Source organism: Drosophila eugracilis, unplaced genomic scaffold (assembly GCF_018153835.1).
Source record: "Drosophila eugracilis isolate 14026-0451.02 unplaced genomic scaffold, ASM1815383v1 contig_2171, whole genome shotgun sequence".
NCBI lineage: Eukaryota > Metazoa > Arthropoda > Insecta > Diptera > Drosophilidae > Drosophila > Drosophila eugracilis.
In genome coordinates this window covers 561555-576753 of record NW_024573057.1, presented here as the reverse complement: position 1 = coordinate 576753, position 15199 = coordinate 561555, and the positions used below count along the sequence as shown (strand labels likewise).

Genomic DNA, 15199 nt, shown 5'->3' with positions numbered 1-15199 from the left:
AATTCTATTTTAAGCAAAACTCCTAAAGAAACTCAGTCTTTACTGCTATCCTACCTCTAAAGGGCTGCCTAAAATCAGTTTGTAAAAGTTAGAAAAACTTAAAATTTTTTCGTTTTTAAGTTGGTTTTTCTCCTTATATAATGTATTTTGAATTTGCCTGTTCCTGTAGCTGCTATATTATAAAGTTTCCAATTAAAATTATACCTTCAAATAATTCAATCGACAAATCGAAATACAGTTTCTGGGATAAAAGCGTTGCAGAAATTTGAGGAAGTTGTAATCAGAAAACAGCGGAAAACCATTCTACAATGTTGAGAATTCAACATTTTGAGTTCCCCAATATTGCGGTAAAGATTCGCCCTTTTTGGTGTAATTCAGCCAGGCAGTATCTGAAGTTCACGGCTTACTAATTATATTTTATTGTGCGAGCGTCTTTTATGAAGCACTTTTTATGGTATTTTGTAAGGTTCCCCTGGATCTCTACAGCTCCTCCGCTTGGGAGTGCAATCAGCACGCACACAAGCAGCCAGCATTGTTGTCCGCCACTATCAGCAGCGTCATGGAAGAGTGCGCATCATGTAGAGGCTGCACCGAGCCATGTGCAGTCATAAGGGCGGCTTTGGTTGCCCTTCCGATGCCGTTGATGCAACGCTCGTTTTCCAGCTCGAACCTACCTCAAGTCGTTCTATATTTAGGGTCTCCCCGCAGCGAGCAGCCGGTAAAGGGAAAACTGGAGGAATGCTGTTTCCTTTACTTGTTGTGTTCTTCGGCTCCTCGAGTCTTCGACGGCTCGTTTCCTGCTTGCGTTGCAACTGAAACTGCACAGTTGAGCAGGGCTGTGGTGACGTCACCTCGGGGATTCGTACTCGCCACTGCTCGCTGTTATGGCACTGACCTCGTTCCAAATTGAGAAACCAGGTCAGGTCAGGTCAGGTGCATAAGCAGCGGCAGCAACACCAGGACAGCATTTGCATTTGACCCAAATCGCCTGAGGACGTGGGCGGGAGTTCAAGGCCAGTATCTGCAATCGATCCGTCTTCGTTGGCGTCTGGGCCATGGGTTTGTGCTGCATAGTGCCTCCCCTCGAGTGGGGCAGGTCAAGGCTAGTCTGGGGCTACACTGAAAGACTTTGTGAAATAAAAAAGACTGAGTTTGAGCAGTACAGACACAAATTCTTATTGCCAGTTAATTGGGATTTATTAGCTTTTAGAAATAGCAACATCAATATATTTTTAGACCCAATACCTTGCTTAAATTTGCATTCCTGCAATGCTAATATCGCGGGTAAGGTTTTAAAAATATTGTTGTTGAAACAATTACTATGCAAGAGAGATAAGAGACTGCCCCATATCTCAATTATGGCAAATACCCTTAAGTGATGTTTTCTTATTGCTGATGATTTTCACATTTCAAAGTAGAATTGAATTTGTTATCTAAAGTGGAGCCTCCTTACACGCGTTAAGCTGTTTATATCTTGTGAGTGAAATATAAAAAAGCTGCTTATTTATACTTCATGCTTAAATCGGAGAACTTAGTTTAGGTTTGAATATTTGAAGGAACATAAAAAAAATGCAACTTTTTGAGGAAGAATCTCTTCCAAGGAACCTTAGTTCAAACTTGCTTTTCTTGCAGTTGTTTCTGAGTTCTTTCATTCGCCCAAAATTAACAACTGGGTCACAAATGCAACTGCAACTAGGCCAGACACGAGGCCTGAGAAAAGAAAAACAAACCGCAAGGACATGGACTCCCGGCCAGCTGTCCCGCTCTGCCGAACGTGCCTTGCCGGAGCAAAAGCTCAAGTACATAACCTTACCCCTTGAAAAACAGGCATTGTTGCAACAGCAGCAGCCACAACTCGTGTGCGTGTCTCACCTCATTTCATTTCAGTTCATTGGGCTTCCATTCGAGCCAGCTGATTTGCATTTCTTTTGTCAAAGCTCCTGGGGTGACTCCGGAGCTCGGACATTTCTATGACATAATTGGCTCTAAGCGAGTCCCTATGCTCAAGGGCGGCCGCAAGTGAAGTTGAAAAGCAGTTAAACAATTGCAAACAGAAAAAAAATTTAAATAAAATACACGTACTTGGGAACGATAACGCCAGTTGACAAGTTTTTCGTATTTATATTTTCTGTAGCTTTTTTATTTTTATTTTTATTTTTTCAACTTGCACTCGCGCACACCGATGCAATTACCCGCAAGTACCCGTGTGGATACTCGTACGTGTGTATATGTGGTGTTCGCATGACGAAAAAATTGAGGTCAATGATTTTGTGCCGCCATTTTACAGTGTTGTTGCTGTTGTTGCTGCTGCTGTCAGCAATCGACAATCGCGATCAGGCGGACGCGAAGCACTTCGTGGAGCACCGAGGCGGAGGCCAAGAACCCGAGTCCCCAACTAACGAGTGCCTCTCTCGTCGCCATTTTCTCTCTCTCTTCGCCACTCTCTCTAGTTCAATTGCAATCCAACCGCTACACCCCTTGGTCCCCTCGGACTCATTGTGTCCACAGTTGTTGTGAACGATATGTTCGTTGTGGCTGCGACTAGCTGTTTGTTTTGTTCGTTTGTAGTTGCAGTCCGAGAATGTCGCTTGACATTGATAAGTCCCTCTGACAGTCGCTTGACTTTGAATTTTAGTCGTGTTTATTAATATATTCGCGAAATCGTCATTCAGGCATTCTGATAACTCAGAAGTCATCCGAAGCTTCAATCAAGCGCTGCTCCAAAACATCGCTGTGATGGACTTAAGTTCCATAACTTTTCTTTCTTGAGCTCTTTTCAGATCAACATTACTAAATATACATAGCTGTTATGTCTGTTCAGATCAAAGGTACTATATACAAGCCACTTCCAGGGACAAACTTGATTTTGAGATAGTGACAGTTAGAACCCTAGATACTTGGTGAATTATGCAAGCTTAATCTTTCTCGTTCGTAAAAACATTTTTGTTCAGTCAGTTAGTCAGAGTCGATCGTGACGTCATGACTTCATATTTGCATCCAGATATATTTGTGTGCTGCATTCTAGATGGCTTTTTTCGTAGACTTGGCATTGATTTGAAATTGAACAGAGAAAGAGACTACCATTAGTTATCTCCCCCACTCCAGAACTGCCCCTCACTCTCTCTTGCTCGCACTGCCATTCTAGGCGAACACTTTTTTATAGGTTAATGACACAACCGGCCTGCAGCTGTGACTAAAAGCTAGCCAGCGCAACTAGAAGTGTTTGAAAAGCACATATGTATATAAGCACATCTTCCCGGGCGATTGGTGACCACAATTTCAAATTTGATTGAAAAGAGCTGCGATCCATCGCAGCTGCGGAGGAGCGAGAAAGGAACAGAGTTGAATATGGAGGGATGGATAAAAACAAATATATGTATATAGTTTTTAGGTTTAATTAAATTTATAATTGATAGGGACAGTGGTCTTCTATTTCAATAATGGCTTGTCCACTTAATTTTAGATTTTTATTTGATTTTGACGCAGAGAAATCCTGCTCTTGCACTACTGTTCGCCCGGAAATATTATAAATAATTATTATAGAGAAGGCCTAAGTATGTCAGTAGTGTGTATGCACAAATGTTGTCCAAAATAAAAAGCGAAAAAACGAATTGTGAAATATTTGTGTATAAAAAATACTCACATGCTGAGCGAGTGCGAGTATCTGTTTCTATTCTTAATTAGACGCTGAGAAAGAAAAAGTGAAAAGAGAGACTGAGAGAGAGAGAGAGTGCAGGCAAATAGAGGGATGTACAAACTGAAAAATATTCCAAGAATACCTGACATTAGGCAATGGCCAAGAGAAAGAGGCAAAGGGATAGATCGCCTTGGGGCAAAGAGAGAGAGAGAGTTTGGTATGAGATACGTGTATCTCCAGCGACCTGAGGTTTGAGAGCCGACCAACTAACACACTGGCCAGCCCTGGTCTCAGGCCGTCTCTCTCTCGCCGCCGACCAATTAGTGCAGCATTCTTAAAGCGGCAACTTTCTTCTACTCCCCAAACGAGTTTCAGCCGCGCACTAACACAACACTAACTCGGATACAAACACAGTTACAATTGCAACTATATGTGCAGATACAGATACAAATGGGAATTCTGCTTCTTAACTTTCTTCTTCACTTCGAGCTTCTATAAAAGCAATAAACTTGTTGTCTCACTTTCTTTCTGACCCATCTCGCTCTCTTTGGCCGGGTGAAAGTTGTTGTTGCTCGTCGGTAAGCCATGATTTTCCACTTTTTCTTTGCCCCCTTTTTCATTTTTTCATTTTCATGTTCATGTTCAGCTGCATTGCGGCAGAGAGAGATGGCCACAGAGAGGGAGGGAGAGGCCAGATGGCTTCATGAAAACTAAATTTTTGATTTATGCCCCGCTGATTGCTAGCAATTTTCCCCCACCTAACCCCCTGCAACAGCATAATCATTTTTGCATAAATTTTCCATTGTTTGCCGTCCGTCTGTCGATTGTGAACTTGAAATCAGCTGGCGGGCAGGATTTGGAGGAAAGTGTAAATTGGATGTGGCGAAAGGCTCTTGGGGATCATGTAAACGGTACGTGGAGAAATCTCAAATGTGGCAGCTTCTGTGTTGACTGATCTGGAAACTAAAATCGATCAGCGTAACTGCGGCAAAGTGTATTTGCCTCGCAGTCCTAAGCGATCTCGAGTTTCTGTTTGCTTAGCAGGAAACAAGAATTGTTTTGTTAGCTTGGGCTAAGGCTTAGAAAGCCAGATCTGGAAGGCCTAAAAGATCGGAATAGATTACTTCTCCGTGTAAAGAGTGACTGGCATAAAAATAACAAAGCCCTTTAAATGGAATGCGTACACAGTAATCATCTCTTTGGCATTGACACCATTCCAAATGCAATTAACTGAGGGGGGAAACTAAATATAAATATCAGAATATTCAAGCATTCAAACTACAATGCATTTTTGCTTCAAATTTGCTTTTGCCCACCTTGCCAGGCAGTCAAATTCTTTGCTTTCTGCCCATTAATTCGAGTCGAAAAAAAAGATTAATCATCGAAAATATATATGCTAGTTGGTGGGATTTTGGCGGATTATCACACCCCTCATGATGAGCTAATTAAAATAATTTTCGACTATAATTTGGCTTGTCCGTCGAAAATAAGGTGGTTTTGGTATTACGTGAGCTTAACCCTTGACCCTAAGAATCGTCGAAAAGTTGTCACGCAAGGTTCGACAACTGAAAAAAAGAGGGGGAAGTGTATTTTCAAGTCAGAATTTTATTTCATTGTGAGATATTAATTTTAATGGTACTAGTGTAAAACATACACTATCAATAAATAATATAAATAAAATTAATTACTTAAAAATAACTGAATTATTGATTAACTTGAAAACACTAAGTCTTCTCTCTTCTCTTCTTCTCTTACAGGTATGTTTAAACGAACAGGCATCGTATAAAAGCTTTTCTGATTACGCCCGTCGAGCGTCAGTGAGTAAGACCATTACAGGGGCTGGCCAGGGGCGGGGGTGGACTGATAGTGCGTGCCGGAAAGTAGGTCAGCTAGCTCGACCACGACAACAGTGATTAGCTTTTCATTCTCGCTTAGCGTGAGGCTCCCACGCTCCGCAGCGGCATTGCTGAGATGTAAGCAAGACACCAGGGAAATGCTGGAAAACTTTTCGGCAGGGGCTTTAAGTTCACTCTTACTCCCCCCTCCACTTCGCCCAATCAATTAAGGGAGTAAATGAGAGCATATGCCGGTGGTCAGTCCAATTGAAGACGTTTTGCGTACGGTTTCACAATCAATTAATGAAGTTTTTCCCCCTCTAACTAGGCAACAGCAATCGTATCGGGCTGTATTGTATTACTTGAAAAATTATTATTATGAAATTATTATCTAAAGCTACTTGATTATTCCATTTAATGGCTAAATATAAATAGATACATTTTTTAATACAAAAAGCTGAAATATAGAACAACATTATTATGTAGAAAGGGGATACCTAAATTCTTCAGTTAACAGACAAAATCATATTTTTGGCTTTTTCTATTTTTTTCTTTATTTCGCATTTATCGTAATTCTGATCCTGGGATAAAACTATCGGTGTCTCCGAAATAAGGGATCCATCTCTTGCTTGCCAGCTGGGCGACTGACCCGAATCTGTCAATTAACCCAAACGAAGCCGAAATACACCAAAAAGTGTGCCCCCCGAGAAATGGGTTGGGAAGGCCGGTCGGTCACTTATCCGGGTTAGCTATCGGTTGTTGTTATTGCCCAGAACGCATCTTGTGGCGGTCCCAAACAAACGGAACTCCAATCGCCGGCCAGGCAGCAACAACTGAGCTTATGGTGATTGTATGTGTATGTGCGTAGACTGCGGCGTTTCTGTGTGTAGTTTATCTGTATCTCGGAAAGTAGGGCAGCATTCGGCGCACACGAACAGTAACCCAAAATGGAAACGCACACGCATTTCTGGGGCTCACCTCGGTGCGTGGGAGGTACGGCCGGAGGGCGGACGAGTGCGGGTGTATGAGCGAGAGGGCAAGCACCGACGATTGTTGCGTTAGGCGTCATCTTTCACTCTTTCATAATTGCAAAGAGAAGGTGATTAAGGTGATTTGGCCCAACTAGAACGCACGCACACCGAAAACAAGAAACGAATAGTTTTCGTAATCGGAATTATTCCGCTTTTACAAATAAAAATTTGAATGGAACTGCTAGGCGATGTTCTCTCTCGCTCTTTCTACCTGAAATGTTCTCTACAAACTCTCGTTATGAAGTGTAGTGACTGCAAACAAAAAACGACGATGGAACGTCGCAAACTACCGTGCTTATCTAGAACTAAAAATAAAGAAAAAATGGGTTAGCCTTGATTAAAAATAAATATTAATACATTTTCTAATTCTACAAATTTATAACCAAGATGCTTTTCCAAGTAGACCCATTTGAACTTCGCTTATGGCTTTTAGCCAGAGACGAATACCCACACACTCGGCTCTGACATATGAATATGTAAATGTCGCCGAGTGGCGGCAAGAAACCAACTGCGTTATGATAGGGCTGGCTTTGAAAAGCACACTCGCATTTCCTATTAGCCAAACGTGTTTATTTTCCTTTGTTCAGAGCTATTTAGCCTTCACACTTGGCCAAAGAGTTCACGAACTGGCAGTCGGGTTTTGTGTTCCCTTTTAACAATTTTTGTTAATTTGCTGTTGGTTATTTTTCATTTGGCTCTTAGTTGGGTTCAAGTTCAGGGTCGTCGGGGCCCTCTAAAACTGCAGGCTGAGAAGTGCGGAAGTCCCAGCCATAATTATTTTAATTAGTCGTCAGCCATAAACTAACTAAATTTGCTAGTGGCTGCTCTAGTTCATTCAACCTGGGGCAGGGTAGTCCCCGGGTTAGTCACTGGATTCTAATTGAGGTTGATGCGTTATTTGCGTGCTGCCAATCAATATCTTAGTTTAAGCCCGTCCAACTTCCCAATCCCCATTTGCCAACTGCCCAATTGCCCAATTGCTCCGAATACATTTTTGGGTCCGCCTAATCGGGGTTTCTGGGAAAGTGCTAGAGGGAAGGTGGAAAAGTGACTGTCAACTTTCGCTGCCCATTTTATTTGCCATTCTTCCTGTGTGTGTGTGCTTGTTTTCATTTTTTCGGGCGTCGATGATAACATAGTGCCCCACAATCGTTCAGTTCAAATTGGGGTTACTGCCTGTGTGTTGGTGGGCCGGGGAGTGTATGCGTACGTACATTGTAGATACCAGCACTTGGCTGATAATGCACATTTGTGCTTTTTATTTTGCCATAAAAACACTGCTCTTTCTTGTTCTTAATATAAACAATGTTCCGCTGCCCCCTGCCCCTGCCTTCCCCCGTGTTTTCTTCGGCTGATAAGATAAGACGGCTGGGTGGTTGTAGCTATACGGAAAGCGGAAAACGCATATGCCGCTGCCGTAGACTGATACGCAGATTGCCTCAGCCAAGTAGAATGCCCACTAACGATTTTGAGAAAATAAAAGAAAGCAAAACTACTAAGCACTTTTCGTGATTTAAAATCTATTACTTTTCAACTTTAATTCTATGTCTCGATTAGGGTGAAATGTATATATAATCGGAAAACTTAGAAAGTAACTAACTTGAGGAATGTCCAGGATTATATTTATGCTTGTAGAAACCTTTTAATTTTTTGATTTATACAGAAATCGGCCAGCAATTAGCCCAATTATTCGAATTATTCAGCTTCGCTCATTCATTTTTTCTGGCATAAATGTTTTGTTTGTTCAATTTAAAAAGTAAATTCGTGCCGTTGCCAGGGCCTAACCTTGTAACATTTAATTTTTGCTGTTTTTTTTTTTTTTTTTTTCTAAACAAATAAGCAGCAAGTGCGTGATTATTTAACATTTTTATGTGTATACATTTTGTGGCTTAACGTTTATTTGTTTAGCCTGAGTTGTTTCGTTTTTTGCAAAAACCTTCATAAAACAACGGCTACAGCTCCGAAAAGTTCAAAATGAAAATAAAATAAAAATGAATAACAGCGTCTCGAGGAACACCCACCCATAGACAATCGATGGAATCAAAGAAATTTGTAACGCGAAACTCTTCGACTCGGACCTGGGCCTCGTTAGCCTTCAGCTGTGAGCCGGCATCTAATGCCTGCGGTTAAAGCTGACACAGTTTCAGGCACTTTTACTCAAGTGTAGGGGTATGTGGATGTTTTATATAATGACGGCGATAAACGCACTAGCCCCAAGTGAAGTGCGGCTGAGCAATTAAAAAATTACTTGGTAATTGCAGTCGCAGCCAGCCTCCCACACACAAGCCAATACAGCTTGGTAGTTACTTTCTTTTTTACTTTTTGTTTTAACGTGCTTAAAATGTGGACACCACATCGTAATTGAGCTGCGGTGTAGTGCGCATTAGTCTTTAACTTTAGGTATTTTCTTTAAAGATTAAATCTCTTTTGTTTTTCTTTAACCATTCTTTAATATCTGCATCGTTCATGCAGAACTCTTTGACTTGTTACACTTTAAAATAGAAATGTGGCCTCTTATTTTGTTACTAATTTGGTAGACCGTGAATGTTAATTCCACTTTTGCCGAGTGGTGACTTGCCCGCTGGTGAATATAAATTGAGCCTGGACGGTCGCTCAATTATTTTCGAGTCGCATAGACCAAAAAGCGGCGATGCGTACTTGAATTATATGAAATACAAACTTATATACGAGACAAAAGGCACCATTGTATTGCGCTTCGTTGTCTTGGGGTCTCGCCTTCATCATTTCCAGTATGTTTTAATCGCCATAAAGGTAGCTGTTTGGAAGGGGGACGGGAAACGGGGAGGCGTATAGAGTTCGGTGCGAAATAACAACCATTAAAGCGTTGTGCGAAAAAATCAGTGGCTATTAACCAAAACACGTGTTGAAGACTCTGACTGCGCCAAGTTCGAGGGTATTAAGATCTGAGACCGCACATTTGCCAAATACATATCATATTACGCTGTCCTATATGTACGAGTATATAGTGTATATGCCTATATGTATACTTACCAACAAGCAGGTAAAGGTCACAATCTCAAAAAGTCGGTGTCGGCAAATACGATGATCGTATTGCTAATGTACCGTTAAAAATTGTTTAATTAAAACTGGAGGTTTTATTTGCTTTATTCGAATGGATTTTGACTGCAGATCTGCTCGTGACAAGGTCAGTGTCAGTCTGCAGGGGGCGGAAGATCTCCCAAGCTGAACTTTCCTTGTTTTCTCAGCGGAGAGGCATCGGTCCATCTTAATTGAGATGTAAGAAGTGACAGATCTACCTTGCATTAAAGAAATTTGGTTAACAGCATTCATACTTCTCTACTAATTCCTTCCCGTCCTGCACACTTTCATTTATTACGCATACGCCTGGTATGACTGCAAAACTGAAATAAGCCGAAAAGAGAATCACCGCTCTAGTGATCGTCTGACAAAATCAAGTTGTGCTTTTGTAATTCCCATCAGGTTTGCCACTTATTTTTGTTATTGTTTTTTTTAATTCCGATTGTAATGGTTGTTGGGGCTGGTAACAAAAATCGTTAGAATTTTCGCTGGCGAAAACGGCCGTTGACCCGCCTTACTCAAGGTTAAATGCTGATGCGTAATAAAGCAAGAGCAGCTACAACAAAAGAAGTTTCACACTTTTGGCCCAAAACGTGTATTCTGGCCACCAGCACAAAGAAGTGGGAATAGGAATAGAAATAGAAATAATAATAATACAACTTCTGTGCGTGCTATCCGTCGCTCCCTCTATGGTTTTACTATTTAAAAATGTTTACTATGGTGTTGGTAGAAAGGTGGAGGGGGTGGCAAGGTGATGGCGGGTTTTCTGAATAGTAGAATTTTTAGTTGGATATTTTCTTGCCTGATTTTCTGCTGCGTCAGCGCACACGCGATTTTTATTTGCTTTGGTTCTTCGTTTTGGGCATTCCTATTGCCATAAATCCCGCCTCCCCTTTCAGCGGGTTCTGTTGGCTGTTTTCATTTGTAATTACGTGGTCGAACTGATTATGATGTTGAGATTATCATTCTCATTCAATGTCAAAGCGAAATTATATTTTCTGTTTACCTTAGAACGGCTTCTCCCCTCCCTTTTAGACTTCACCAATTTTTTTTTCACTCTAAGCCATGTGTGAGCCGGGCTTTTGTTCTGTTCGCCTTTTTTTCCCTTTGCCTAACCAAATTATAACTTTTGGGTCTGTTTTTTTTCTCTTTCAATAACAATGGCATAATCAAAAGTGATTTATGAAATTTTCTAACCATTTTTTTATATTTCTGCTTTGTGTTGGTCAGTTTTCAGTGTGCTTTTTTTGGTCGGTTGTTGTAGAGAAAAAGTATACAACATTCCTTGATGCGAAGCATAAAACTATTCAGAGCTTTGGACATTATTTCCCCTTCCGGACTGCAGAAGTTTGTTGTTTAAGTCTTTTGATTTTGCCAGATTTAGATTCATTTTGGAGGATACGCTGGTATTAATCTCTTGGGCCAGTAATCTACTTTCCAAAGCAATAAAAGGTAACGGAGAAATACATTTTTGGGCAAATGCGCCGCACTTCGATCAGCAACCCACATGCTTCCAACGAGTGGGCGACTAGCGGGACTTACCCCACGTATAAGGCTTTGTCAAAACAATCTTCAGAGGGGCATACAAATTTTGAAGCACTCTCCTCGAGCCATTAGAAACCACCTAATTGTCTTCGGTCCATGGAATTCCATAACGCAAACCCATACATTTTATTGTTACAATCATAAACCGTCTTCCGCGGCTAACAGGAAGAGGGCCAGATAACAGCGAAGGCAAATGGTAAAAGAAAGGGTCAGAAGCCAAGAAACGGAACAAAGAGCCAACAAGATATGAGACTAATCAATTCGGTTGTAGCAAAAAGGATCCAGCAGGATATGTACATCTGTCTACATCTGTATCAGTGAAACTTTTGATGGAGTTTTAATCCTGATACAATTTTAGATATAAGGAAGTGGCATTAACTAGCGTCTGCCTGCTTTTATCTCGATCCAAATTCCGGACTCTCTGCCATTCTCGATCAAGATCAAGCCACCTGCCACCGCAACAACCGGAACCGGAGCTCAAAGACGCATTTCCAATGAGTTTGCTGCTATTGCTTTTTGCTGTCGGCCAAAACGGCCAAAAGCGGCAGCCGTCGCTTGAATAAGTTTATTTCAATCCTTTAAACACTAATTTTAAATTAGATTCAAATTGCTGTCGTCCTCTGTGTTTTTTTTCGGCCTCTAGTGCTGCCTGCTCTCGGACTGGCAGCTGTTGCGGTCTCGAATGTGGCATCTGCCTGGCTTCGCTCTTCTACTACTCGTCCTCCTGCTGCTCCTGGCTTCAGGCTCCTGACTTTTTATTTATGTTTTAGGTAGTTCGCCAATGCCTTTCGTCCTCTTTTGAGTTCAGGCGATTTTTATCGAATTCGAAAATTTAATTGGCAGCACAAAGAACATAACAAAAGCGCAAAATGCAAAACATTTTCTTGCAATTTTCCCCGACCTGTCGGCCTTTTACCCTTTCGGCCTGCCTTATCTGCATCTTATTAATCAAACTAAAGATTACGAAAGTGCTAGGAAAGGCTGAGGGCAAGTGTCAGCATGCTAACTCAGAATTAACTTGAAATAAAGCCATCTCCTCCTAGATGCTTCGATCAGTTTAAAAATTTAGATTTCGGGAGCTATAAGTAGTCAGTCAGATCCAATAATACAATAGGGTTTATCGATATAAAAGAGTAATTAAATCCCCTTGTAGGATGGAACAGTAGGGCCAAGAAAAGTTAGTATCCGTTTCAAGCTTTTAAATCTGGAGAATTGATTAATTGCTACAGCACACTTCGGGCGTGACACTCTCGGCTAAGTAATGGCCGAATTCAACTTATGACGAATAAAGGCCCCTTGCTAAGACCATAACATGGAGTTCTGAAACCCGACTGGAGGTGGCTGGCAAAGCGAGTCAAAGTCAACAACACACATGTAGAATGTGACATCCGCAGGGCCAGAGGTTAGAGGAGGGCAATCGGAAAGAGTGTGGACTTTGCATTCATTTGACTTTTAATACCGAAATAACTCTGTGGAGACAAACAGACAGAATTGCACACACCCAAAATCAGCAAGCAGCAAACACTTTTAACAAGAAAACCATTTCAGAGATTGGTTGGGTTATATCAGCTCGGAATGCATTTTCAGTCAACGCTGAAATTGAATCATCCGGCGAGGTCTCAGCAGCGAGAAGTTTTTTCCCGAAATGCACATTATGCTTTTAGGTAAAGAAAACTCTTACCCAATCTTAAATGAAATAAAGTGGAAGAGCCACGATGAGAAGACCAGGAGTTAGGCAAATGCTAAAATATGCAAGGCCCAATAAATCAAAACTGCAGCTCATTTGGCAGTTGCCTGACTCGGTCTCCGCCTGTTTCTCTGTCTGCCCGTGCCGATTTCTCCGATCTGTCCAATCTGAGTATGCAAACACGTATATAATGTTTGTCTGTATACGGACATGTGCCCAAGAAGGGACTCTGTCGTTTCATACTTTGTCTTTTAAATGCGCGCACACAGGAAGAATGGAAGGAAGAGACCATTGGCCGAGAAAATTTGTCGCTTGTTTGGTTTGCGGTTTGACAAATTTTTGTCTGCTTGTATTAAGCAACATTTACACAGATGAAGGGAAATTGTTCAAACATGAAATAGAATACCATCACAAAACAGTCCACTATAATCTAAACGGAAAATAATATCCTAAGGCAATCGAACTCCCTAAGATTATTATAAATTATTTCCATAGTTAAGTCTGATTTCATTTTTCTGGCATGAAAATTCGATTTTGCAAGAAAACAAAAATAAATTCGCAAGGAGAATTGGAATTCTTTACGGGTTGTTAGTTGTTTCTTTCATTTTCGATATGAACTCTCTTTGAAAATATTCATGCAGATTGCAGAAACAAAGAAAAAGCAACTCGCGTTGGGTATATGATCATTGAAACCAATCCAAAATGTTATTTCAGAACTTTCCTAGAGAATTCCACGGATGGTTTCTTCATTTCGTGTGATATTTATGTCTTAATATCTGTTTTTGGCAAAGTAATTAAAAAATAAGCAGTCACTAACACTAACAAAATCCATGTTGATTAGTGTATGGATGGTTTCGGTATTGCTTAAATCATTCTCTTATTTATGTTGTTCCCTTTTTTCATTATTGATCCATCTTTCGTACACAGCGGGCAGCTTTAGTTTTGTTTTTTTGCTGTTACTTCTCTGTCCGTCCGGTAAATTAATATCTTTAACTTTTAATATATTATACACAAACGCAGCATTGTTGCCAAAAAGAGAAAAACTGAGATATTTCATTAATCATTTCGCAATAACAAAGTCAGAAAATTCTACAAAGAGCGAGGCGATACTTTTATTTTTATTTTCGTTTCTGATTTGCTGTTTTGAAGAGCATTGCCGAGCCATGTTCAATAGAACTTGTTTGGCCTTAGTGGCCAAAACGCAGACTCACAAAGTCTGCCTAAGACGAACTTAGCCATTATGACGAGGCTGTCCAAGGCAAAGGGGCTGGGGCGGGTAAACTCTTGCCTTTGGGCTCGGAGACTTGGAGAAACTTGATTAAAAATTCAAGGCCATGTTGTGGCACAAACGAGCGTTTGAAGCAATACGATACGAGCTGAAACAAAACGAAAGCTCGTTGACCGGCCAAGACAAGACCAGACCAGACCAACCAGATCTCAGACCCCCTTACCAGACCATGTGAGTCTGGAGCCGTGTTTAGAAAGCGGCAGTGCAGCCTGTTGCCGCTGGTGCTGTGCATCTGCAAGATGCAGATACAGATATACTGGCAGAGACCAAGATGGAGATTGCGATCGCAGCGCGGTCCGCTTGCCCAGTGCACTGAATGCACTTGGCAAACCTACTTAGACTCTGAAACTAGTTGCCGCTGTCTGAAAGTGGCTTCCATTTAAATCAGCCGATATGAACAAGGCTGCTACGGTCCCCGTTTGCCGTTTTCCTTCTCTAGGTTTTCATTTTCCGTGCATTTTATGGTAAATTATTTGCAATTGTTCGCTTTGTTCGACGGGCTACATATTTTTGTTTGCATTTCCATCTTTACTTTTATTCGTACTTTATTTTCATTCCGCGCACTTAATTGGATTTTATTTAATTGCCGTCAGGTGGACGGGCGGTGAGCAGGCCGCCTGTAATGACAATTGGCCATTAAGTTCAAGCCGAGCTTGACAGCTTATCGTAAGCCTTACTTCCGTAATCTTGAGTGGCCAATGGTCATACCCATGTTATTCTGTTCTCGACAGAATCCACTTACATGTCCGGTCACATCAGGTTAATATTAATAATGTTAGATTCGGTCATCCCCCTGGCAGAACTTGCTGAATGCTACTTGGAGGGCAATTACACAGAGCGCCGTTTGACGAGTGGCTATCAATTTGCCAACTCTCTTTGGTTACCACATCAGATTTAAACGGACCTGCCTCCCAGGGCAATCTAAGCTCTTCCAATCGCTCTTTTTCTCCTCAGGGGGATTGAGCCCCACGTAGCTTTTAGCTGCTGCCGATGCTGATTCTGATGATGATCGCATGTTTATAATTAGTAGTAGAAACACTCGAGTCGAACGCGATTTCAGAGTTCTCCCTCTGTTCTCGATGCTCTCGAGCTTTGCCTTGGGGTTTTGTTTCATTT

The 15199-nt window shown here is 41.4% G+C and overlaps 1 protein-coding gene across 2 annotated transcripts in view; it reads left to right on the top strand.

Moving 5' to 3' along the window:
* LOC108110345 (ecdysone receptor) overlaps positions 1–15199 on the top strand; it is a 35491-nt gene that overhangs the window by 9045 nt on the left and 11247 nt on the right. The window lies entirely within an intron of this gene.